This window comes from Fistularia commersonii, chromosome 15, assembly GCF_037954325.1.
Source record: "Fistularia commersonii isolate RoL2024-O1a breed Wild chromosome 15, RoL_Fcom_v1.0, whole genome shotgun sequence".
In the NCBI taxonomy this organism is placed as follows: domain Eukaryota; kingdom Metazoa; phylum Chordata; class Actinopteri; order Syngnathiformes; family Fistulariidae; genus Fistularia; species Fistularia commersonii.
In genome coordinates, this window is record NC_141298.1 from 17,199,475 (window position 1) to 17,224,545 (window position 25,071).

At 49.3% G+C, this 25,071-nt stretch overlaps 1 protein-coding gene across 4 annotated transcripts in view; it reads left to right on the plus strand.

Annotated features, from left to right (window-relative positions):
- Nucleotides 1-25,071, plus strand: part of auts2a (activator of transcription and developmental regulator AUTS2 a) — a 435,895-nt gene that overhangs the window by 381,415 nt on the left and 29,409 nt on the right. Inside the window, exon 1 of one of the 4 annotated variants that reach the window (XM_086160362.1) lies at nt 24,150-24,905. The exons of the other annotated variants lie outside the window; for them this stretch is intronic. The gene's annotated coding sequence lies outside the window, so the exon portion shown is untranslated. Of the gene's footprint in view, nt 1-24,149; nt 24,906-25,071 lie in introns of those variants that run through there. 4 annotated transcript variants of the gene reach the window in all.

Consider the following 25,071-nt stretch of genomic DNA (forward strand, 5'->3'; position numbering starts at 1 on the left):
CCAACACAATAAGAAGGTGCTTTTTTTTTTTGTCTTCCGGACGACTCCGCCGAGGTCCAAATGTTGCGGGCTAAAGTATGCCGTACCCCCCTCTCAGGATGACACTGTCTGCGACCTCCACTCAATATTAAAGAAACTTATTCACAGGAATTCCCCGCGGTCCGTTCCAGCTGTTTTGTGTAAGCCAAGCTCCCAGCTGTCAGTGATTACCGCCGCGGACCGTGCCCAGACCTTTGCCGACGGTTCTCTTTTTGATTAGCAATTATCCCGAAAAAAAAAAAACAGGAACAAAAAAAAAAAAAAGCGGGCGAGGGGAAACTCGGGGGCTCTCAAGAGAACATGGTTCCGACCGGTTTTTCCATTGAGTGAGGTTCTGTCGGGGCAGGCGAAGGTTGCTCTGGTTCAGCGAGGTCTACAGCACCACTTGGCTTTCATTCCCCCCCTGCTGCCCAGATGTTGGGATCTGGCTCCGCAGAGTTCCATATGGTTCCACTTACTCTTCGGGGGAGGAAAATAAATGGTTTGTTTTTCTATTGTGGTCTCACTCATTACGCACTTATAAAACCGGCTTTTGAAGATTAGAAACTTGTGCCTGCCTTGAGCCAGATATAAGCTGGCATGTTAGCATGGAATGTGCGGCTTTTCCTCTTAAGCCCACTGTATTTTCCCGGGTTGAGTTTTATGCTAACAGGAACACAGATTAGTACTGGTGTACTACATCATCTATTCATTCTGGGTGTAGCTTTAGCTGTGTCTGCTTTGCTTTTGTGTGTACCTAACCTTGGGACGCGCTCGGGCTCGCAGCTGCGACCCCCTTTTCCGCGGGGTGGGGAAGGATATCGTTCGAGCTGCGCCGGTTCAGCGACGACTAGATGTTTCTGAAGCGTCCCTCAAAGATTTCCAAAGGAGCATTCAAAGGGGACGCCTGCCGTTACCTTTACTTTCTGACTAGCAATAGCACAAGATGTGGCGCTGGGCCGCAGGGAGCGCAGCTTCTAGTCTACCCTTGCATACTCAATCCGTCCCTCGGACTCCCCTCCCGCTAGCAAAGCCAAGTAGACGTTTCCATCCCCGTGTTTTCTTTCAAAGCGCATGTTTTGAATTCCTCAGACTCCCGTCGGCCGACCCGACCCCCGCTTCCACGAGTTTTTAGTTCTTTTTTTCGGGTAGCAGGTGTTCCCTCCCTGGCCCGCTCTGACCCGTCAAAGGTTAGTCGTCTGTCAGAGGGTGTCGGGTCCGTAAGTGAGCCCGGGGTCGGCCTTCTCGCGCCGAGGTCACCCGCCATACATTCGTTGAATGAAAGCCGCTCGATTCGTGAAAGACCAAGATTGACTCGCGGAAACCTCCCCCTCTGACGCGGACCACCTTCGGGTTTCTTGCCGCCGACTCTTTTTGTTTTGTTTTTTTTTCGCTTCTCGGCTCGCGGGACAATGAGAGCACATCTGGCGGCGGCGGTTTAGTCGCGGTCGTCCTTCACTCATGAAAAACAGCGGCGTCGAGAAGACGGACAAAGAAACGACGGCCCTGTTTTCCGTCCGCACTTATACAGAGGCTAAAATCAAATAAAGGAAATCTTTGGAACGTGGCTCTTCCCGCCGTGTCGCCGGAGGCATTTCAGCGCGAATCAATATTATATCACGCGTCCGCGGCGCCACAAGAACGGAGGCGTTTTGAAATGGCGCGTAGAAGCCGGGGCGGCGTTATCGAACACCTACCGACGACTCCGGCGTTCGACGTTAACGACGAGAAACGGCCCGCCGTTTCAGGAATGCGGCGACATCTGTTTTCGCCGCGTTATTTTTAGACGGCGGTTCTTTGATGGACTTCACTTATCCAAATTGACAACCCCTCTTTCAAATTAGAGCCTCGTCAGAAGCACGGAGAGGCGGACGGATGCAGCCCATCTTCATTAGACGTCCTTTAATTGGCCTTGTAGGGAATCATCTCGCCGTCTCTCTGAGCTCCTCGCTTGGCTGACGGGCCGCATACCGGCGCCGCTCATCTGTCAAGACGTCAGGCGGATCTCGAACGCGAAGGCGACACATGCCAGCAAGTTGTTCAACACTGTGTACAAACACTCCAGATCACACTCCAGCAGAAAAGGCCTGTCATAATCCGGTTCCAAGGAAATTAGAGTTTAGGTAAACACGACTGTCATTTGCAATGTTTCTTGGAAAACATGTTCTTTTTTTTTCACTCTTTCTCGGCTTGTAATCTTTAAAGGACTCTCGAATTTGTTGCTCGCATTTCTAAAACGCTGACAGTATCTTGGTTTTTTTTTTTTTTCTTTCCTGAAGGCCACGAAGCAATTGTGTTGTCAAAACTTAGACGTGGGAAGCGGAATCGCTACCCACCTGCGTAGCTCAAATAGCGCTCCAGGGTCTTGTCTTCATGCGCGATAGAAGTGAGGCGGCGCCGAGGCAAACAAAGCCGAGACTGTGCCCTCCTCTGATTAGCAGACAGCGCCGTGATCTTCCGTGTCCTTCACTCGGGATTTGTGCGGTGACAAGTGCACACCGAGGCCTCGGTGAAATAACAATGAGTGACTTGGCAGCTTGTCAGTCTATTTGCTCCATTTCCCGTCTCGCCGCGTTCTCGGTCCCTCCAGGCCACGCGGTATCCCGGAGCTTAATCGACTGTAGAGGCCTCAAATGAAAATGTGAATGTGCCCCATCAGAATATGTAACCTCGCTGCCCTCGGTATTTAACTCGGGACATCCGATGGTGACGGCTTGACTGAGGCATGTCAGGGACAAATAAAAATCTATTACCGGAGACAGGCGTTTGTCTGCGAGTGTGTATCTACAGTATGTGTGTTTTCCCTGCCTCCCAGTCATCCCGCCGTTGCCCTCAATTTTCAGCGGGTGAATCAGTCGGGGCAGGATTGACATGCGATGGCGTTCTTTGTGTATCTTCTCCAGGGCCATGCACTTCATGTCTCTTTGTGTCGCTGTCACCGGAGCACTAACCACTGGAGGAGGGATGGAACCACTGTAATAACAGAGGAGACATGTTTGTTTGTCGAGACAGCTCCGGCTCTCCGGGGCAGGACATTGTTGGATTCATTAAACATGACAGCTGTTTAGACGGGGGAGAAAACAGAGGATCGGCCTCTAACAATAGCACATTCTGTGCGCTTCGCAATGCCCGTTTTATTCAAAACTTGTTACACTGCATGCAAACCCTTCCCAGTGACGGGGCGCGCTGATGACTACGCAAATAGAAAAGGCGCTTTTTAAGGAACGCCGCCTCCTCTTGTGTATTCTGACCTCCACCGAGCCGACTAGGCTACCTTCCCGACAGTCTCCTTATCCCCGCTCAGGTCACGAACCAAAACGGGTATATCCATTTCAAACATTGTCTCAATCGTCACTGCCCACGTCGCCGTGGCCGTCCACCAATGTGTCCGCTAAAGCGGCGGTCCGCGAACCACCGAGCCGTGGACCGCTACCGGTCCGTGGGTCGTTCGGTACCGAGTCTGAACAATGAAAAAAGACGAATTCTCACCGTTACGTCCGTCTACGACTCACTCTTGACGCATGTCATGATACGTGATGCGTGAACGCTAATATTAAATCCAGAAGCTAGACGTCTTAGGACACAAGCAACACTCTTTGGGTGTCATTGTCTCCCAGTACCCCAAGATGGGACCGTGTTGTTGATTTAGCACTATAGCGAGTTGTATTTTTCACGTACTTTATATTTGTTTTGTGGTGTATCTTATTTTGAAGGCGCGTCTAAGCATTACCATCACGATCGGAGAGCAAAGGGGGGCAAAGACGATGTAACTCTTGCTACGTTGTCGGCGCATTTCATACAAGTACATACAAGTACTCAGTAGATTCGCATTTGTTATTATGTTTAGAAAAAAACACAGTTTTCGTGTTGGTTGTATCGTTTTATTTAGTTGTATTTATCCGCCACAGCTTCAAGGCCGGTCCGTGGAAATATTGTGTGACATGAAACCGGTCGGTGGTGCAAAAAAGGTTGGGGGCCGCTGTACCGGAGGACAGTGCAGGGTTCACTTCCGAACTCCGTGTCAGGCGATGACAAAGATGGCGCCGGCGGAGGAGCTGGTGGCGATGCCCATTCTGAGACAGAAGCAGCGTAGTGGACAGCGGAGGTCTGCGTGGTGGCATGTGGACGGAGAATTCTTCTCCCTGGTTCTACCGATGTTTTCTTCTTATTCTCGGTTCTTTTTGCCGTTAGCATACCGCGCAACTCCGCCCTTCCACGACTTCCCCAGGTGATCGAATGCTCCCAAAGAACGTACGGGGTTGTCCAAAAAAATAGATGCAGAGGACAGGATGGAAGGCTAATGTTGAGCGTCAATGAATAGGGGACGCTTTTGCCGACGATCAACCGAAGATTTTCACCGAAACTTCAACGGACTCAAAAAGTATACCAGCAAAACATCAACCCAAATGAACTCAGTATGAAAGTACGGAACATACAGGACAAGTCAGGAAATGAAGGCGGACGGACAGACGGCGCCTTCAGTATGCGGATTAAACGTTGAGCATTAATGAGCCTTCAGAGATGAAATAAGTTCAGCTGTTCCTTTGGTTAGTCAAATGTAAGACCAATGGCAACGAGTTCATAACCCGAAGCAAAGGGCTGAGAATTATTAGGCCCAAAGTACCTGTCAAATTTGATGCAATGCACACCCAGGAGCCTGCAGCTACACACACAAACGACATACATATGTAATAAAACTTTTGTCCAAATAACATTTGCGTGTAAAGTGCTCATCTTTGCAATTCAATTTGAAGCGCAGGCCATACCTCCAGGCGATGCTGTCATGAGAGGCAGCTTCTGGGTATTTGATCAGCATCTGATTACAGTGTCATGACGGCTACTCACGAGCGAATCCAATTCAAATTTTTGAATCCGTCGTCGTGAGTGTCTTGTTTGAAGACAGTCATGACTACGTCTGAAAATGTTCTGTTTTCTCACCAAACCCTGTGAGCCAAATTTAAAAAGGACTAAATTTGACTGCAACTACCATCAGTGACAGGCTAACCAGAGAAACACTTGAACATTCATGCTAGCAGCAAGTTTTTTTAGCAGACACTGAAGTCATACCTGACTGCAAGAACTCAAAACTGAGGAGCGAGGAGGCCGTCAGCCTCGTCGTAACAGTCCAGGTTTCTTGCCGTTGAGGTTAAATAAAGGCTGGCAGGAGTTCACCGGACCCGAACTTTTACTCACACCTCTGGTCTCGCCGCTTCTAGCTGAAAATATATATATATTCCAGGTGTGCAGTGGTTAGCGTTAGCGCCTCGCAGCGAGAAGGTTTCGGCAGGTGGCCTGTTGGCGTAGATGTTTTTCTGGGGTCCCTCTCGGTTTCTCCAACACATGCAGGAGATTCCTTGGAGGTTCCAAATATTTGTCCCCAAGGGGCAATTGGAGGGCACATGAGGTAGCTTAGCATGATAAATGAGACGGTGAATGGTTGTATGTCTCCATATGTGGCCCTGTGAGCCGACCTGATAATGAATATATGTTTGATTATATTCAATTTCAAAAGAACTTAATACTATTTTGCCAGTCTACATTTAAAGTAACAGCTCAAACACTGGATTGAAGTGAAGCCTTGCTAACTATCAGAGGCTATTAACATAAAAAAAAAAAAAACTGGTGACTTTAGCTAAATGTGAAGTTTTCTTAAACAGTCCTTACCTAAATTAAAAATTCATCCATCTTTTTATTCTCGTTTCTTTGTTTGCTAACATTTCCATTATTAGTATCAGCATTATTTTAGCCAAGTAGCTAAGAGGAATTAGCCACTGTTAAGTCAGAAAACAGCAAATGGGTATGAGGTTGCAGTTGTCTCTATTTCTAAGTGTGTGTGTGTGTGTGTGTGTGTGTGTGTGTGTGTGTGTGTGTAGGTAACCACTCAACCTCTCTGGCGCAATTGTAATCCACACACCATCTGCCGCAGACATCATTAGTCGTTTATGGCTGTGTCAACTAATGGATTTGTGTTAATGCATAAATATACGAGCGAGCGGCGAGGCCTCCGTGTGATTTATCATTAATCACCATAAATGCGGCCTGCCGTTCAAAAGTGACACAACACGGGCGCCGTGCACGTCTGGGCTGCTGGGAGGGCACGCCAGGCACTTTGCTTTTAATGAGGGTAGCAGTGAACACATGCATTCCCCTGTCATTGCACTAAAGAGCGTGATTGCAGACGCAGACGGTTCCAATGACAAAAAAAAAACAAAACAAAAAAAAAAAAAAAAACGACATCTGTGAACATCTGCTTTGGAAATTGAGTCTGGCCTTGGAACGGAACATTGACTTTGTTTTCCGTCTTCATGGACCAATTAGCGCTAACAGATTTACACAAGCCGGATCAATCCGAAAACAATAACGGCGCCGTTGTTGCTCCTCTCCTTTGATAGCGCCGCCGCCGCCGCCACCCCATCGTGCCCATTAACTTTACAGAACACCGAGCGCCCTGACCTCGGCGCCGTCCCCGCTCCATCTCACGTACATCCCAGGAGACCCTTTTTTTTTCCCCTTTAATCTGGAGAACCCACAAGGCCATGCTAGCATGCATGTGTGTGTGTGTGTGTGTGTGTGTGTGTGTTCCCCCCCCCCCCCCCTTCTACCCTTCCCCGGCATCCTTGCTACAGTTAATTAACAGTTATTAGTGTTTCGCGCGGCGCGCCGGATAAGATGTCACAAATCATCAAATCTCCCGGTGCAGTTCCAGCAATTAAGAGCTCCGTCGCACCTTCCCTCTCCACAGCCGCTTGGTTCGCATCCAGGTTCCTCTTTAGACCTGAAAGCACTAATCAAATCATTTCTGCTCGGAGATTTTGTCGTCATTATTTCAAGCCCTAATGACGCGGGACTCCCCGATCGCCCCCCCACCACCGCCACCGCCGCCGCCGCCGCCGCCGCCGCCGCCGCCTCCCGACTCGCCCGTGTGCAAAACAATGGGAAACGCCGCGTTTTCCCAAAAGAGGCGTTCTGGAAATATTTACACCCCGGCTCGATTAGCCGTGCCCGCCGATAAAGATCTGGTGTTCGGGAAGGTGTCAGGAAACAATGTGTGAAATCTTGCAGGAGACGGAGCGTCAGATTAGCGCCGTTTAGCCGCCGCTTTTTTTTTTTTTTTTTTTTTTTTTTCTCCCAAAGACTCGGCCGATCAATTTGTCACCCCTCTAAATTGGAGGCTTAATTGCATCCTTGTGAAACAAAGGGACCCGGAGCGTCGCTCCTCCTGTTCGACGCCCGGGCCTTTCCCTCGTGCGCTGCTTTATTTGTTCGCCGCTTCTTTTGTGGCCAGTAGGGGAGCGCGGTGAAGTGGTGCTCAGCAGCGGCGCTTCTCAACAATACTCGCTCCGTCACACAGCGGCACCTTGACTTACGAGCGCGTCGATTTGGGAGTTTTATGAAATCCGAGCCGTCCCTCGGCGGATTCTTTTTCCAGAGCCGAGCCAGGAACGAGCTGGGCGAGCGTCCGACGCCGATGCAGCCATCGGTGTCGGCGAAGTGGCGTTTAAAGACGGAGGGACGCGTCGCCCGCCGCTAGCTAGCAAGAAGGAAATCACGGAAAAACACAATTGAGGCGTGCGTGCCGTGGACTCGTCCGCGAAGAGATGGAGAACTCGTCGTCGGGGACGGTTTGACGGTTTTAGAAATTGGAGCGGCTTCCCTCCCTAAAATGTAGCATTTAGCATAGCATTGTCGCATCGAGTGTGTAGCATAGTCGCTTTGGATAAAAGCCTCTGCCAAATGTGATGTAATGTAATGTCAAGTTAAAGATGGAGCAACCAATGAAAAGGTAAAGTTTAATCCCACCGCTTTATTTCTTTACATTCTCTTTGATTATGTATTATTATTGTTTATATACCAGTTTATCTACCGCTAGCTAGCAAGGAGGAAATCGCAGAAAAACAAAATTGAGTTGTGCATGTCGTGGACTCGTCCGTGAGGAGATGGAGAACTCGTCGTCGGGGACGGTTTGACGGTTTTAGAAATTGGAGCGGCTTCCCTCCCTAAAATGTAGCATTTAGCATAGCATTGTCGCATCGAGTGTGTAGCATAGTCGCTTTGGATAAAAGCCTCTGCCAAATGTAATGTAATGTAATGTCAAGTTAAAGATGGAGCAACCAATGAAAAGGTAAAGTTTAATCCCACCGCTTTATTTCTTTACATTCTCTTTGATTATGTATTATTATTGTTTATACACTAGTTTATCTATAAATTACATTTAACGGGATCAGGAACAGACTCATAGCATTTCAGTTCATTTTAATGGGGGAGATTTAATTTGGCGTCCGCACAATCAGTGACCGAGCTAACTCGACTGTTTCCAGTTTTAATGACGCCGAGCAGAAGGTCCGAGGTCTTCCCGTCGCACGGGTGCGGCGCCGAGGAGTGAGACTTCCTGTTTCAGTTGCTAGGCAACCGATGCACCTGCGTTAGAAGGCTAGATAGGTTTATTTTCGCCCGTTTTTGGTTTTTACACGGATTGCTTAAAATAAGTGGCTTCCCTCTGCATGTCGATTGTGCCGGTCGTTCCTTCGCGCTGGCGTGACGTGCGCTGAAACGTGCACGTTGACACGAGGCCTCGGAAAAATTCCTCCTGTCAGGTGGCGGCAAAATAGCCACAAGTTAACACTTGTTAGAAACGACACGGGAGCCGCCATCAATCAGAGGCGGGGAATTATCAGCTGAGCAGAAACAGACGGCGAGTGTGTGTGTGTGTGTGTGTGTGTGTGTGTGTGTGTGTGTGTGTGTGTGTGTGCTGCAGAGAGGGGAGTGCTGGCAGGCTGCGGATGTGACCGGACAGTTGTCACTACCTGGTTTTCATTATAGCAGAACACGAGATCAGGTTGGGTTGGATTGTGTGCGTGTGTGTGTGTGTGTGTGTGTGTGTGTGTGTGTGTGTGTGTGTGATACTCCACGGCCAGATTATGAACAATGATAGCTATCACTGTTGAGAAGCCTGATACCAGGCCTCGGGGAGTGTTGTTATCCTGTAGTGATCTGGATGGAGGGGTTGGAGTATCTCACACACACACACACACACACACACACACACACACACACACACACACACACACGCACACCAAAAAAATGGACGTTTCCATCTGAGTTGGGGTTTTTAACCAAGAATTATGGCCAAGATGAACATGTGTAAATCACGTAAAAACATGTTTAAATCACATTAAATCATGTTAAACACCTAACATCATTTCCGGACTATTAGCCGCTACTTTTTTCCCCACGCTTTGAACACTGCGGCTTAAACAGATAATTTATGGACTCTTTAGGGGAGCTAACGAGCATCAAGCCACCAAAACATTTAGCCTCGTCACATCGGACCGATGAAATAACCGCGACATTCTGAGACCCGTTTAATTCCGACGCCAAAGAAGTCGGTTTTAGCGGTTTAAGTGCGCAGGAGGAAGCAGTCCACGGCGTCCTCAGAGATCCATCCCAGCTCGGCCACCACAAACTCCAACCGTCGCCATCAAGGAGGCGGTTTAGGAAAATCAAGGCAAAAACAAACAGATTGAAAAGCAGTTTCTACCCCAGAGCGCTCATCCCAGGAAATTTGGCACAAACCCCAAACACTTAAACCTCACAAACAGTACATATTTCTTTCTACATATATATCTATTTATTCTTCTTGATGCTATTTATATTTTTTGTGGACACCTGCGGCTAATACAAGTACACTTAGATTTATTTTGTTATTTATTTATTTGTTATTTATATATTTGTTATTTATTCATTTATTTATTTATTAATTTATTTATTTATTTATTTATGTGTTTATTTGTTTGTTTGTTTGTTTATTTATTATTATTATTATTATTATCATTATTATTATTGTTATTATTATTGCTATGTATTCATTTATTTATTTATCTATTATTTATTTATTTGTTTGTTTGTTTGTTTGCTTATTTATTTGTTTGTTTATAATAATAATAATAATAATAATTATTATTATTATTATTATTTTATAGTATGCTTATTTATTTGTTTGTTTATAATAATAATAATAATTATAATTATTATTATTACAAACAAACAAATAAATAAGCAAACAAACAAATAAATAAATAATAGATAAATAAATAAATGAATTCATAGCAATAATAATAATAATAATAATAATGATAATAATAATGATGATAATAATAATAATAATTATAACAATAATAATAATAATAATAACATTATTATTATTACGTATTAATGTATTTATTATTTATTGATTTATTTTGCACTGGTTATTTTTGGCCGGTGCGGCTTATACTCAGGTGCACTCAAAAGTACAATATATATGACGTATATATGATATATTATACCGGACATAAACCCGCGAGTTCCCTGGAGACCCTACATTGTGCAGATGTTTGAATGAGAGGGTGAATAGATGTCGTTCCGATGCGCCTCTCGCTCCGTTAGCGCGACTGATAATAATAACTGATAATAAATGAATGAATGTATATTTTTTCCCATCCGTTTTGAATCACGGGCGCATCTGAAGGCATCGCAGCTCACGCTCTCCTCGCCGATCAACCGATCCTCGGCCGATCATCGAGCCGATCCGCCGCAAAAAGAAAAAAAAACGCCCTCTCTTTGTTTCGTTTTTTCTCTGCAGTCCGATCGTTGGATCGTGGATTTTCCCGGGATCCTGTCGAGATTAGCGTGATCGACCGCGGCCATTTCTATAAATAACGTCTTCTTCTCTCTATCCCTTGAAAATGCAAAGCGTCGGAGTGGGGATTACGGCGGCTTTTGTTCCCGTTTTATATATACGCTCCTGAAGGGATGGAGGCCGATGTCGGGGTTGCGGGGAGAAGATCCGAGGGTTGTAGCTGCAGATGTAGACGAGCCGCCGCCGCCGCGTCCATTTCCCTCCGACGAAACCTCAGAACAGAAACGCGGCGTGGGATTTCAGCGGCGTTTCTCTCCGCGAGTTGCCCCGCAGCCGTCAGATACAAATATGAGCTTTCCACAAGATGTTGCTCTCCGGTTCCATCGGCTGCCCTCGGGCCGCTTTGCGTTCCTACTCGCGGTAGACAAACAGTTCACAGCGTATTACTACACCCACCTGGATCGCTACGTTCCCGCCGCTAACGCACCGTTTGATGTTTCCCCGAAGACGGATGACTTCATCCGAGATGTTCGCCGTCTGATGAAAATCTCATCAGAGGGTTTTTTTTTTGTTTTGTTTTGTTTTTTTTTGCGGCGGACGCCGAGGGAAGGGTTTCATTTTACGGCAGGCGCTGGAGAGTCGTGGAGCTTCGAGGCGGCTTGATTGCGTTATCAGGCTTTTGCCCGAAACAAGGACGTAATGGATGCCATCTGACGGCCGAAGGTGGAGCCGAAAGCGTGGAGCCGAAAGCGAACCCGCTCGTGATATTTGCTCGTGATATCATTTAGTGCGACCGTTTCCAACTTTTTTTTGTAGCGGGGACCAGTTTGATGCATGAAAATGTTTCCCCAGACCGATTCAAATAAGAAACCTGTCAGTTCACAGGCGATATTTTATTATATTGTATGTAGGTAATATTTTTAGCATCATTATAATTTCTAATCATTTTTACACTATTTATAAGTGTTTTTTTTTCCGTTCAAAAAATTGCAAGGGCTTGTTTGAGCGCAGGGTCTTTTGTACGAATGTGGTTTGGAAGGTTTCATAGCCTGGTTAGCTAGCCGTTCACCGCTAATAATGCATAGCATACCTGTTGTGATGAACCCGTAACTTAGGTAGGAATCTTGATATTTTCTTTTAAATGCAGCTTTCTTGTCTCGTATTTTGTAGGCAATATATTAAGCATTATTATAATTTTTAATCATTTTGACACTATCTATAAGTGTTTTTTTTTTTTTTTTGTTTTTTTTTTGTTGTTTTTTTTTTGTATTTTTTTTCAAAAAATTGCAAGGGCTTGTGTTTGAGCGCAGGGTCTTTTTTATGACGGTGGTTTGGAAGGGTTCATAGCTTGGTTAGCTAGCCGTTCACCGCTAATAATGCATAGCATACCTGTTGTGATGAACCCGTAACTTAGGTAGGAATCTTGATATTTTCTTTTAAATGCAGCTTTCTTGTCTCGTCATTTGCTCGTTTCCTCCTGAAAAAGCTCTCCGACGACTTTTGTTTCCGGCTCATTTTATTTCGAGGGTTAGCTTGTGGTAGCCGATGTGTGAAATGGAGTTTCGTGCGGCAGTAAGGCGAAGGCGGAAACAGTCGTTTTTCACAATAAGATCTGGAAGGTCCAATGATTTCTACCAAGGAAGATTTTCTTTTTGGACCGGTACCGGACCAGAGGGTGGGGACATTTGATGAGAAGTTCAAGCTCTCGGAGAAAGGGACCGGTTTGCGCCAGTTTGAGGAATGCCGTCGGCGCGATGGGGAAATCATTTCCTTGTCCCAAAGCAAACATGCTGTAAATAACGTGACGGAATCCACCGCCGCCGACGTCCTTTGGCTTTGTTTGGAAGATAAGCATCAGCAATCGGCTTGTGAATGGAATCCTCCAAATAAAGTAAACAGGAGTGGCGGTATGCTCGGCGTTATCTGGCCCTGGTGGTGACACAAGCAGGTTTCCTCGAAGGGGCGAAGGGTTCCAGGAGCGTCCGCCGCTCGAAGAACGGCGCCGAACCTCAGACAGGACATGATGGATCTTCATCCGTCTTCGCTCCCGGCTTCTCATGACTCGCGCAACGCTGTCGTTTGGACCCAAAGCTTCAGAAATGGCTTGAAGGTCAAGTTTTGATGTCATTGGTTGGACAAAGACGGACAAAGAAGTCATAGAAAACGGTTGTCACCGCATCGCTAGCATCCGCCGATGCCTCTAAGGTGGATGCTAGCGATAGCCGCGACACCTGGAATCACAACCTCTGCAGCTGGAGAAAGTGTTGAGGCGGGTTGAAGGTGCCGTTCGCAGCTCATTTGAGGTGATAACAGGAGTTCCATCCTCGCTGAGAGACATCAGATGATTTTGCACCGCAGGAACCTTTTCCAGCTTCTAGAATCTTTTCAGGAACACCAGAGGAACCATCAGATCTCAGCTCCAGGAACCATCTTAGCTCCTACACCCAGGCAGGCGTTTGATGGACCTCCTAACGTCCGTTACCAGGTGCTTCTTGCGGACAGCGGAGCGCCATTTTCAAGCGCTATCCTGGTCACCAGTCAGATGTTTTCTTGGGACAAAAAGGGCAGAAGCTCTTCTGGCCTGCTAGGCCTCAGAGGGGTTTCCAGGGCTCGCGGAGGAACATCTACATTTTGAGCCTGGAGCTAGCTAACAGCTAACAGAGTTCTTCACACGGCAAAGCACTGAACACATCCGCCATCTGCTAGGCTACGGTTGTTATTCCATGAGCGCTGTGGCTGCTTCCACCTCCATGATGTCCACGTTGTCCTCCTCCTCTTCTTCATCTGTGTTCCTGAGTGTAGAGCAGAAGGTGCACGTGATCACCGTGAACCCTAGCGTCGTCCCAGACCGCCTGTGGAAAGGCGCCAGTAACCAGGAAAGGCTACTTCCTGGAATGGATATCAGTTGTTAGAACGTCGCTCTCCGCAAGCCGCCATTCCACCATCAGGCCGGCTAACGTGCGCATTTGGCGGCGCAACCGCGGCGCCGTGCGACATCTCCGGCGCGGCTCCCCACGGATAAATTAGTAATGCTAAAAGACTCCCTTTGGTGCGTCTAAATAGTGTGCAGCGCTCAACCTGGTTAATATATGGAGCCACTCAATTTTTCATGTCCGCGCCGAACGTAGCCTTCAACTCAACACGCGCTTTTAATCCCGGGAGCGACAAATTGCTTTTTAATGTCGAGGAACACCGTGTCTTTTTTTTTTTCCGCGGTCGGGTCGTGAAAAATGCGTCGGGCGAGGAATCCGCAGACGGGAGCGAAACCAATATGTTGTTTTGACACATCTGTCACCCGGAGGGAGGACGGGGCTCCTGCAGGGTACGACAATGAGCGTGATTAATTGCGCGTCTGCTCTCACGCGCATATGTTTGCGGGTATTCTCGCCGCCACGTGAACATATGGGCCGGCCGCCGGAAAAAAAAAAAAAACCCCGCGCGTGCGAATTGATGAGCCACGCGTCGGGTGCGTAGGGTTTTTTCGGACGTGGACGGCAGGTGTTCGGCCCCCCGGAGTCGGAAACCGGGGCTCCATCGAGCGTGGCTAACGGACACGCCGCTAATATCCACGGTCGGGGGAGTCGCTGAACTCTCGCTGAATGACTTCCTGGGGGGGGAAGCGGCCTCCGACCCTCGCTTATCGCCGGACAATGCGGCCATCGGGGCGAATTAATCTGCAGACAGTGGAGGGAAAACACGGCCCGTCGCTACGCCGGAGAGGAAGCTCATCAATAGCGTGTTTGGGATCTTCACGGGTCTCCTCATGTGAAGTTCAGGGCGTTTAATTTGGACGGAGAGGATCAGGAAATCAGATGGTTTTGGACAGAGGGGGGATGGTGAAGGTCTGGGATGCAGAGAGGAAGTTTCTGCTGCCCAAAGAAGGAGAAGAGATCTTTCCAGGTGGTTCTGCGGGGAGTCTCGGCTGTCCTGGCGTCAGCTTTCTCTGGACGTCTATGATCTTGAACTTCCTGCACGGCTGGACGGAGGGACGGTCGTGGAAATGAAACCTTCTTCTTCGCTGCTTCGTTGAAAGCCTGGAAGTCGTCTTGGAGCTTCAGAGCCGAGCGAGAACCTGGAGGTCCTCGTGGAACGCGGCATTGTTCTCGCCGCACGCTGCATAAAAACTTTATTATACGGCTGAAGTGTTTACCCTTGTGCTCGTGGACCCGACCAGGTGTGTGTGTGTGTGTGTGTGTGTGTGTGTGTGTTTACCTGAGTCTCCAGCCATGTGAGGTCAAGCTGTGTGTGGTTCTGCAGCTCCTCTGCCCGAATCAGCAAAACAAGCCCGTCCCTGTTGTACGTCCAAATCTTCCAGGATCTTTGCATGTGTGTGTGTGTGTGTGTGTGTGTGTGTGTGTGTCGCTGCAGATCAGCCAGTGGTAGCCTAGTGTTGGTAAACACAGTAGATGCTAAGCCAGCCGCTGTTCAGGAGGTTTAGCCCGAGCTGGTGGCCCTTAGCACTGATGGACCCCTGTGGGCCCCATCTGACACACACACACACACACACACACACACAGACACACACACACACACACACACACACACACAGGGGCTCGTCATTCGCGCCTCTCCTGGTGTCGCTATAATAGCCAAGGCAAACTCAGAGGAGAGCGGTTTAACACAATTACATAAACACAAACATAGCATCCGTGTACAAAGTGTCTCACACACACACACACACACACACACACTCCGAGAGAGAACACATCCTTATCTGTATCCCGAGAACCCCGGGTCCACTCGAATAACCTCCCGGTGAATGCGTCGCTGTCAGGCCGCCAGCAGGGCAGCCTCATAATGTGCACATTTAGGACGGCGAGCGTGATGGCGGCGCGGAGTTTGCGTAGGGAAGCGTGGAATGCGTCCCGCCGCCCGACGCCGGCTCTTCTCAAAGGCATCTCTATTACCAGAAGACAAGCGAGGCCTTATGTCTCGGCCAGCGGCCTCACAGACACGTTTCCAGAGCGCCGCCCTGCAGCGCTGCCGCCGCCGCTCGCCCGGGTGGAAATCTACTGGCCCACACCGGAGCGCCGCCGCTTCGCGCCAGATTGCGAGGACGGCGAGGGACGTCCCGCGCCGTCTCCGCGTAAATGATCCCGCGGAGCCTCCGTGTCAAACCTGCTTCGGCGCGAACCGACGAACGAGCGGCGGCGTTCGGGTCCGTCTCCAGCCGAGCTCTTTTATCGGGAGTGACAGATAAAGAGCGCTGTGATCTCGCCGAGCGCCCGGCGCCGCCGTTGATTACCGTCCCCGCTGATAGCGCCGCATGCTAATCGGTGTAAACATCGTGTTGTGCTTTGACACACTTAGGCTTATCTGTAATTGTCGTAATTGTTACTAGCGTTTAATGAGATCGTCTTCCAGATACGGCGGGCGCCGAAAGGGCTCGGGTGCGAGGAGAGGCTGCCTCAGATCTGCCTGCCTGACGGTGGGGGCGTTACATCCACGCTAACCCCCCCCCCTCCCCCGCCGTCCTTCTCGCTACGCTATTAATGAACGGCAGCCACGAGCCCGAGCACAAATCTGATAAAAGCGGCTGGAGACGAGGAGGTCATGAAATATTTAAATATACGGGGCTTCAAAGCGGGCGAGGCCTCGCCGCTCCTGTCAACAGAAAGACCCCCCGCCGACCCCCGAAACCAGACCCACATGTAGGTCACAAACTCCCGGGGGGGTCGGAGGACGTTCCTGGAGGCGTCTCGGCGGAGCGTGACGCCGTTCGCGCGCGCCCGAACTGACGCTTCGGGTTTCGATTCTCGTCGAAATCTTCTCATCTCGGCCGCCGGACTCGATTGTTCAGCCGGAGAAACCTGTGGGGAGTTTTTTTATTTAGCTTCGCCCCTGCAAAATGCAATTACCCCCTCCAATGGCCGGCGGGGTCCCGGGATGAGCCGGGTGGAGGCGGAGGAGGCGGAAGGGGGGGTCGCGGTGACAGAAAGAGAAAGGAGTTCGGGGGGTTGGGCGGAGTGGGCGGACAGAGACCTCCCTGCTGCCTGTCACCCCGCTGGCTTTTGATGCCCCTCCGGAGCCCTATAATCAGACCCTCGGAGTGGCTCGTCCTCCATGACGCCCGTCTCGGAGGCCTCCTCGGGCTCCGGGGGGGTCGGACGAAGGTGGGACGCCTCAAAAGGCGATTTCCTCCGCAGTCGCTGAGTTTTAAAAGACGCGGCGAGCTGTTTGTCAACCCCCTCCGCCCTCCTTTCCTCTCCAAGTTTTCTTCTCTCCAGCTCCTTTATCTCCACCCCCACCCGACTCTCCGCCTGAAAGGAAACAAAAAGAAAATATTATCCCTGCCGGTGCGGTTGCTCTGGGTTAGTATTAAGATGAGGCCTCGCCGGGAGGAGGAGGTTCTTTGGTGGTAAACGTCTGACGGAGCGGAAGCCGTCACGTCCAAAAAAACAGATTCGTAATCCATTTTTTTTTTTTTTGACTCGTCATGGACGGCAAATACGGACCAACGGGACGGGTTCCTCCTCCCGTTTGTCTCGAAAAATGTCAGCAATGGAGATGAAAGTGAAAAAAAATCCTCTAAACTTTTTTGAAAATTAGGACGTCATTTTACTTTTTTTTTTTTTCCCAGTGGACCCTCATTTTTCGCAGGAGTTACGTTCCAAGACCCCTCGTGAAAAATGAATGTCCGCGAAGTCGAGATGTGATCATTTTGATGGTATTTACAGATTTCACTCACTCAACCCTTTACCAAACCGTTATCCAGGCGCGGGCGTTTGCTTTTACTGGCGTTTTTTTTTTCTTCGGAAACATCGTTAGAGGCACTCGCTGCGTCTGCTTTTTTTTTTTTTTTCTGGTTGAAAATGGTTTTATCAACTTGCAACATATTTTCCAGGGCGTTTAGGAGGCATCGCTGTTATTCCGTATGAGATCTCGCGTGGGTACAACGGTAGCAGCCAGTGTATCTTTCATTTGTAATTTGTTTCTTACTAGGCTAGAATATAGCTATTTCATCATGAAAAAAAAAAATTCTATTCAATTTTCACGCGAAAAACCCACTAAAGAGCGAAAACAGAATTACGAAAAAAAATCAGCAAAGTAGCGAGGGCGCGAAAGCCAAACCGGCAAGCGGTGAGGGTCAACTGTAAACATTTATCAGATGGTTGTTTACGAAGTCATCATAACTGACTTGCTGCGATCCGATTCTGTTTTAGAGTCGGTTCCGCAACCGAGCATCGCGTTCTGACTCGCCGTTCGTGACCAAACTACGGCCCGCGGGCCACAAACGGCCCGTTGGGCGTAATCCGGCCCATAAAACCTGGAATTTTATTCTGACCCAAGCGCGTTATATTTTCTCTTTCCCTGAAATGGTGGACTGGTGGTTTTCAAAGAGTGCAGTATCAGCGGACAGCGGCTGTGCGTCCAAGTGGACCCGATCAGCCGAAGCCGGTGAGGTGGAACCGTCGGAAAAAGCACTGAAAAGCGTGACAACCGAGGAGAGTTTTATGTCGGGATTCAAATTAGCGATTAGCCAAGTTTCCAAACGTCGAACGTGGAAGTTCGAGCTCACCGACCGACACCTTCGTTCCAAAAGGAACCCCAGACCTTGATGCGGTTCCCACTTTGAACGTGACTTTCTCTAGCGTGTTATAAAATCAATGCATTTGGAAAAGGACGTGCTCAGATATTCACGCTTTGCTAAAAGGCTAAACCCGCGTGCTATTCGTTGTTTAGCTAAACACCGAACTCCTAACTGCTCCCGTGGCGCCGCCAGACGCTCGCGGTTCGTCCATGACGGGTTCAACGCAGAAGGGAAATTCCCCCGCAACGGATTAATAAATTGTTTAAAAAAAAAAAGATCCAATTGTGTAGCTTAAATGAATTTCCCACCCCTGGTTAGCATCTTACTTGCTAGCCGTGCTACTGTGGGCGCGGGTGAAAGGATGAATATAATCCAACGGCTTCGGGGGCGTGAAAGCGTCACGTCGGTAAAGATTATTTACCATCCGATTTCCAAAACGTCTCCGTTAGCTGAAGCGCCTTTGTCGAGCGAAACGTGGCTAATCGCGTCCGGCGTCGATGACGATGATGACGAGCGTGTGTTTCCGAAGACGCGGCTTGTTTCCGTTGGAAGTCGGGGGAGGGCGTGATTGACTGGTCTGAAATTACCCCCGACATGGAAGCCCGCGGCTTACATTCCACCGCGACGTCTGTAATTTGGGTTAAAAAAAAAAAACAGCCCGCCCTCTTCTCCTGTGACCTGGCGGAGCGGCGCCGAGGGCGTAGGGAGGACGCCGGATAGGAAGGTTAAACCAATTTTCCCGTCCGCCGTCCGGCAGAGGCATTACGCTGATGGCCGGAGAAGTGGCCGGGTTTCCCGCTGACAGGCCGGTTCTTTCCGCGCCCGCCATGTCAACTGGATCTGATTATTCCCCACCAGATCCAGATAATGTCTTCCATTGATCAGGCCATTTATCTTGAACTCCCACGGCCCCGGTCCGCTTTCAGAGATGAGCAGATAACGTAGTCTCTACAGGCTTTTAACAAGCGGAAGGAAGAGTTTTCCCTTGTTCCCGGGGTTCGGCGTTCGCGACGGGAGTTCCGTATCGCCCCTCGACGGAAACGTCATCGGAACAGGAAGGGTTGGCTTTTTTTTTTTTTTAAGATACCCTTATCCAATCAGATCTCTCCGTGGATCCGGCCGGAAAGCCGTCGACGTTGTTTATTTTGCAGGTTTTAGCGTCGAACGGCGGATGCGGAAATTCTTCAAATCCGTTTGACTGAAGCAGCCGAGACAAGACTGTCAGATTATTCCACTTTTGGCGTGCTTTGGTGTCCCAGTTTGGTTCTCAATGCTAGTGCACGTGTTTGTCTGTGTGTGTGTGTGTGTGTGTGTGTGTGTGCAGCCATGTGTCCTCCCCACATTAATAATAGCAGTGAGTGACAGATTAATTTATGTCTGGCTACGTGTCTGAGGAATTGGGAAGAAAGGGGCTGTCAGTGCCGCTTGTCGGCAGGCGGTGGAGATTAGAGCTCGTCGTCATTGACAACCCGGCGCAGGCAGAGAGAGATAAGGTCGGATGTAATGACTGTAAAAAATAATTTGCAAAATAACAAGAAACGCGGAAGGAAACATCGGAAAGCCGAGGGAGGAGACGCCGGCAGTTTTTTTTTTTCGTAATTTCAGGGAAGGGTTAATCCGGCGGCGAGGACCCGGCGTGGAAAAGAAAAGTTTGAAGTCCATCGGGTGAAATTTGTTGGCAATTTGGGCGAATTTTTTGTCGTTTTTTTTTTGACGATAACCTTTTTTTTTTTTTTTTTAGAGTTTATAAGGACAGTGTACAATTCCGTTAAGCACCAGATTGTAGCTCATAGCTGATTTCCATCTGTTGTCCTTCAGTTGATCGGCGGCAAAAGTGGCTTTTTGACTGGGAGAGCCATAAAAGACAAATATTTCTAAATATATTTCATCAATACAGCATTTTTAATGCATGATAAATTAAATATGTCTTTCTTTTAATGCGTCCTCTGGTGCCACATGGATTGGTTTGAAGTGCCGCTTTATATTTGACCGTTTCATCGATGCAATTTTATTGCATATTAGACAAAGCGCAGATCCAACGCAGCCCGGAATGCACGGTAATCATCCTCTTTTTTTTCTTTTCGCCATCTTTACCCGTTACGAGGGTTGACGCGGATAAACTAATCGGCTATCCGATAAAATTAATTTCTTCACCTTTACAATGAACCGTGAAATTCATCTTCAAAACAAATTTCTGTTGACTTTTAAATGACACAGTACAGTAAACCCTTGTTTTTCGCGGGGGGTTACGTTCCGAAAAGAACCTGTGATAGGCAAAATCCGTGAAGTAGAAACCTTTATTTTATTTACAATTATTATACAATTAAATACTCTACTATACATTGAAAAGAAAGAACAAACCATTTTACAGGCTCAATTATTTGTTTCACAAATAAAAGTACTGTACTTTAGAAACGTTTTATTCAACAAATAACTTCTGAACTGTACTGTTGAATAATAATTTTAATCATCAATGTGAACAGAAGGCTTCAAACGGTGGAGATTAGCTCCGCCCACCGCGACCCGAGTAATTGGATTAAACGGGAGAAAATTAAAAATGATTATGAAAAAAATTGCGGACAGTTGCAACCCTTTTTGCATCCTTATTAAAACTTATCGCTGCCGTCGTCCTTATGTTTTTTTCTTCCTTCTTTATGGAACGAACAGAAGATTCATACATTCCGTAATGCCGACCTACATCCGCGTAGCTTTTAGCTTCCCTTAGCATGTCCAGAACTTTAACTTTATCTGCCATAGATAGCATCTTCTGCTGCCTTTTGGGCCCTTTCGTCGCTCCAGAGCGTTTTGTCAACATTATGGGTTTTAGAGAAACTCGAAATCGCGAGAGAATTTGCACGTACGTCATGTAAATTTGTCAAGCTGTTTTTACGTACGTGTACATATTAAACTGCAACGTTATTGACGCACAGGTAGAGAAGACGCGGAGTGACTCTTTAGCCAATCAGAATGCAGAACACAATGCACCATGCAGATCTGTGAAGTAGCGAAACCTTGAAAAGTAAACCGGGTTATAGCGAGGGATCACTGTATTATGAAGAAATATCACAAATATTTTAAGACAATTTATATTTCATTGTATTTCTTATTCTTCCTCCTTTCTACTATTATCTATTACTGTTATGTTTTTACTTGAAACTCTGGCACAACAATTTCCTTCGGAATAAATAAAGTTGTTCTCATCATCTCATCGTCACAAGCTCCTCCATAGCGTTTTAAATGAAGCATTTTTTTAGTGTTTATTTAGCATTTTAGCGTTTTTTCAGCGATTTTTAGTGTTTTTTTAGCGTTTTTTAGCGTTTTTTTTTTTTTTTTTTTTTAGCGTTTTAGCAGGTTTTTTTTTAGCGTTTTTTGTCTGAACTCTGCACCGCCATCTAGTGGATGGAAGCAGGAGAAGCACGCGGGCGGCGGCGCTCGACGACGTTGGTTTACCTACCTTAGCGTGAATGACGAAAGCGCCGCTTCCCCTCGGTAACCTTGACGATGGGCGCTCGTTAACATCCCCGTATCCCCGTCGTCCTCCGTCGAGTTATCAAATATCATCGCGAAGTCACGGCGAGGTGAAACTGCCCCCGGAGCGCACGCCCGCCTGAAATAACCGCCGCCGATGATGACTCCGTTCAGTGTCATTAAGATAGTTCCCTTTCCATTTCCTGGGCTCTGCATCCAATCTGCACCGGAGGGGGGGCGGCGTACGTATTAGCCTCCGCGACGAGCGGCGCGGCTCGGAGACCGCAGACAAACGCAATAAGAGCTTTTAACATATTACATCGCCCGCGCTCATGTTACACTTATCGGTAATATTTTGAAACGGGGGGCAGATTCGACGTAATGGCAGGAAAGCTCATAAAGGCCGAGCCCGTCCGCCGCGATTGTAATCTAGGAGAGAGTTCCTGTTAAGTTAAGCCACGCTTGTGTGTGTGTGTGTGTGTGTGTGTGTGTGTGTGCAGTGGGAGAGGACCAAACATGCCTCCGGTATCTTTTGAAGTGGAGAACCAGCATCTCTCCTCGCCCCCCCTGAAAAAAAAAAAGAAGGAATAAAAGATGACAAAGTGTCAGTGAGAAGCTGATGGTCTGTAGACAGAACTTACGTGCGCAGACAGCAATTACCGGGATGCATCGCGCGAATCCGTGACGTGTTTGATCTCGGCGCCTCGTTTCTCCCGCGCAGATGATGCTAGGATTCTTATTTTTATCGCGCGTTTGTCTCCGTCGGCGTAACGCGCGGCAGGAGCTCCGAAACATTGATGGCGCGGCGGCGGCGGCGGCGGCGGCGGCGGCACTGTAATCCCGCGGCTCGCAGTCACTTTAAGATCTTCGAAATCGTAAACGGGAAACGGCGGCTTGTTGGTTCTCCAGGGGCGAAACAGTTGCCTCAGCGGGCCAAAACTGTGGCCATTTTCCTGGAGCTTCTGAGCGTGGAGAGACGTCGGGCGTTGTGGTCTAATTACATGTAGCCATGGTTAGCACGTTAGCAGCTCCAGCTTTTGAAACGACATTCTCCGGAGGCCTCCATCCTACTTGCTCTCTGTTTAGCATGTAAATGCTACACGCTACATGCTACAGGTTGCACAACAGGAGCACCCAAAGATATCCAAACAGTCCCGAGAACGCAGTCCAACTTGAATTCCTACTCCTCCTCCAGGAGAACCTTTTAGTTCTGGGTTCCCAGTGAGGGGCCGGTGCGAAGCGAACCTGAAGCTACAAACCACTGAAGAAGAAGAAGAAGAAGAGGAATACGACACGGACAACGTGGAGGTGGAAGCTCCCACAGCATTCTTGGAATAACAACCATGGACTGTCAGACGGTTGAAATGTTTTTATCTTCTCCCCGCACTAGTTCACCATGTGAAGAACCCGTTAGCCGTTAGCTAACTCTTCGCTTCTTCTGCCCAAATGGCGAGCCCTCTGGAGCTCCTTTTTCAAGACCTTTTTGATCTGTCCATTTTGGAAACATCTGACCGGTGACTAGAGTAGATTTTAAAAATGGCTCTCAAGAAGAATCTGGAAATGGGTGTGGCTCACGAGTTCCACCAATCACCCGCGAGTTCCGAAAAATACCGAAAAACAACCGGATCTTGGAGTAGGAGCTTAGACGGTCGAAGGAGCCGGAGGTCCCTGGTTCCTCTTCTGGAGGAACCAATCGTCGGCTGCGAGGCCTGAGAGCACATTCGGGGATCCCGGACCAATCGTCGGACTTTCAGGCGACCGTCCGGGCGCCGCCGGGAAGCCCTTGAAACACGCTCTGTTCAAGCCGGAGCCTCTGATTGGACGATTTTCCCTCCCACGCCCCTCCATGACCGCCGCTTTCATCGCCCAGAGCGTCCGGAGTTGAACCCGCCACCCGAGGCCGGTCCTCCCGGCTCCTCCTCGCCACTCGGCATTCCTTCCCCCCTTCAGAAAGGCTTTTCTCTCGGCCACGCCGCGCCCCGACCTCGTATCCCGGCCCTTCCCATATTCGCGACCCCATTGTGCATTCACCGACCTCTCATTAGACGGGCCGCCGGGCGGGGAGTTTGCGCCGGTAAGAGGATTTCGCAGGAATGTCCCGCCAAGCGAGCGATGGCGGGTAAACACTACTTTCGGGCCGGCGGTGCGATTCCTCGCGGGCCGGCGCCACGGCGGTAAATCTGTTCAACTGGAACTCGGCCGCCGGGTCGCCCCGGCTGACCCCGGAGGAGCTTCTCCTGACCTCGCGCCCGGAGAGGGTGTCCGTCCCGTGGGTTCCAGCAGCTCCACGCCGGGTTCACGGCGGCGGCGGCGGCGGCGGCGGCGCCCTGCTGGGGAATTCATTAGTGTCTGACATCATCTCACTCAGCGGAGAGTGAAAGAAAGCATATCATTCTGCCTCGGCTCTCCCTCCTCCTCCTCCTCCCTCCTTCCTCCCTCCTCCTCTCTCTCTCTCTCTCTCTCTCTCTCTCACTCTCTCTCTCTCTCTCTCTGGATGTCACTCCTATTGCGCGCCATTTTACGCATAAGGTAAACGCGTCAGGTTCACCTCGGAGCGTTTTTTACCGGAAGAGCGTCGTCTCCCACGCGTGTGCATGTGCGTGTGTGTGCATGTGTGCGTGTGTGAAGCGCGACCCGTGGTTGAATCCGCACGGAGATCAGGAAGTGGGTGGACCCGGCCGTGAAGGCGGCGGCGGCGGCGGCGGCGGCGGCCAGTGTCTGGATGAATGGGAGTTTGTGCCCGGAGCGGATGGAGAGAAGCCGCCGTGGAGCTCCCACGACCACGACCAGGACCCGTCACGGAAAGCGCGGCGTGGTGACGCCGTGAATGCACGACCCTCGGAGGGGAAAAAAAGAAAAACCTCTTCTGTGCGCTTTTTCCTTTTTCCACGGATCGCTCCGCCGCGCCGAACCCGCCCCGGATCCCGTCCGGCCGCCCCACGGATATTTCCACAGGAGGATAATACACGCAGGGGAGAGAAGCACCGTGGGGTGGAAGGAGGGGGGGGGGGACCTTCGCTCCACGGTTTGCAGACGCGTGGTTCCCTTTGTCCGCGCGGCGCGGCAGAGGAACGGCTGTGGATTTTCTTTTCTTTCTCCCGTGGAAAGGCTCCTTCCTTCCTTCTCCCGACCCCACGCATGGCCCGGACCGAGGAGACCCCCCCACTTTGTGGATTACACGATTTTGAGGAGCGGGATGTGAACCCGGGTCCGGGGAAGTAGACGTCCCGCGCTAAAAAAAAAAAAAAAACACCCCGCGCCACGCAGAAGGTACGAGCGCCGGTTCAACTCATCCGTGGGTGATTTCGTTCCGAGTGGGTTGGTGTTGGTGGTGGGCTTTCATTGTTTACATCCTGTCAGAGTGAATACGTGATTTATCACGCACCCCCCCCCCCCCCCCCCCCATGCCCCGAAAAAAAGACGCGTGTCATTGTGG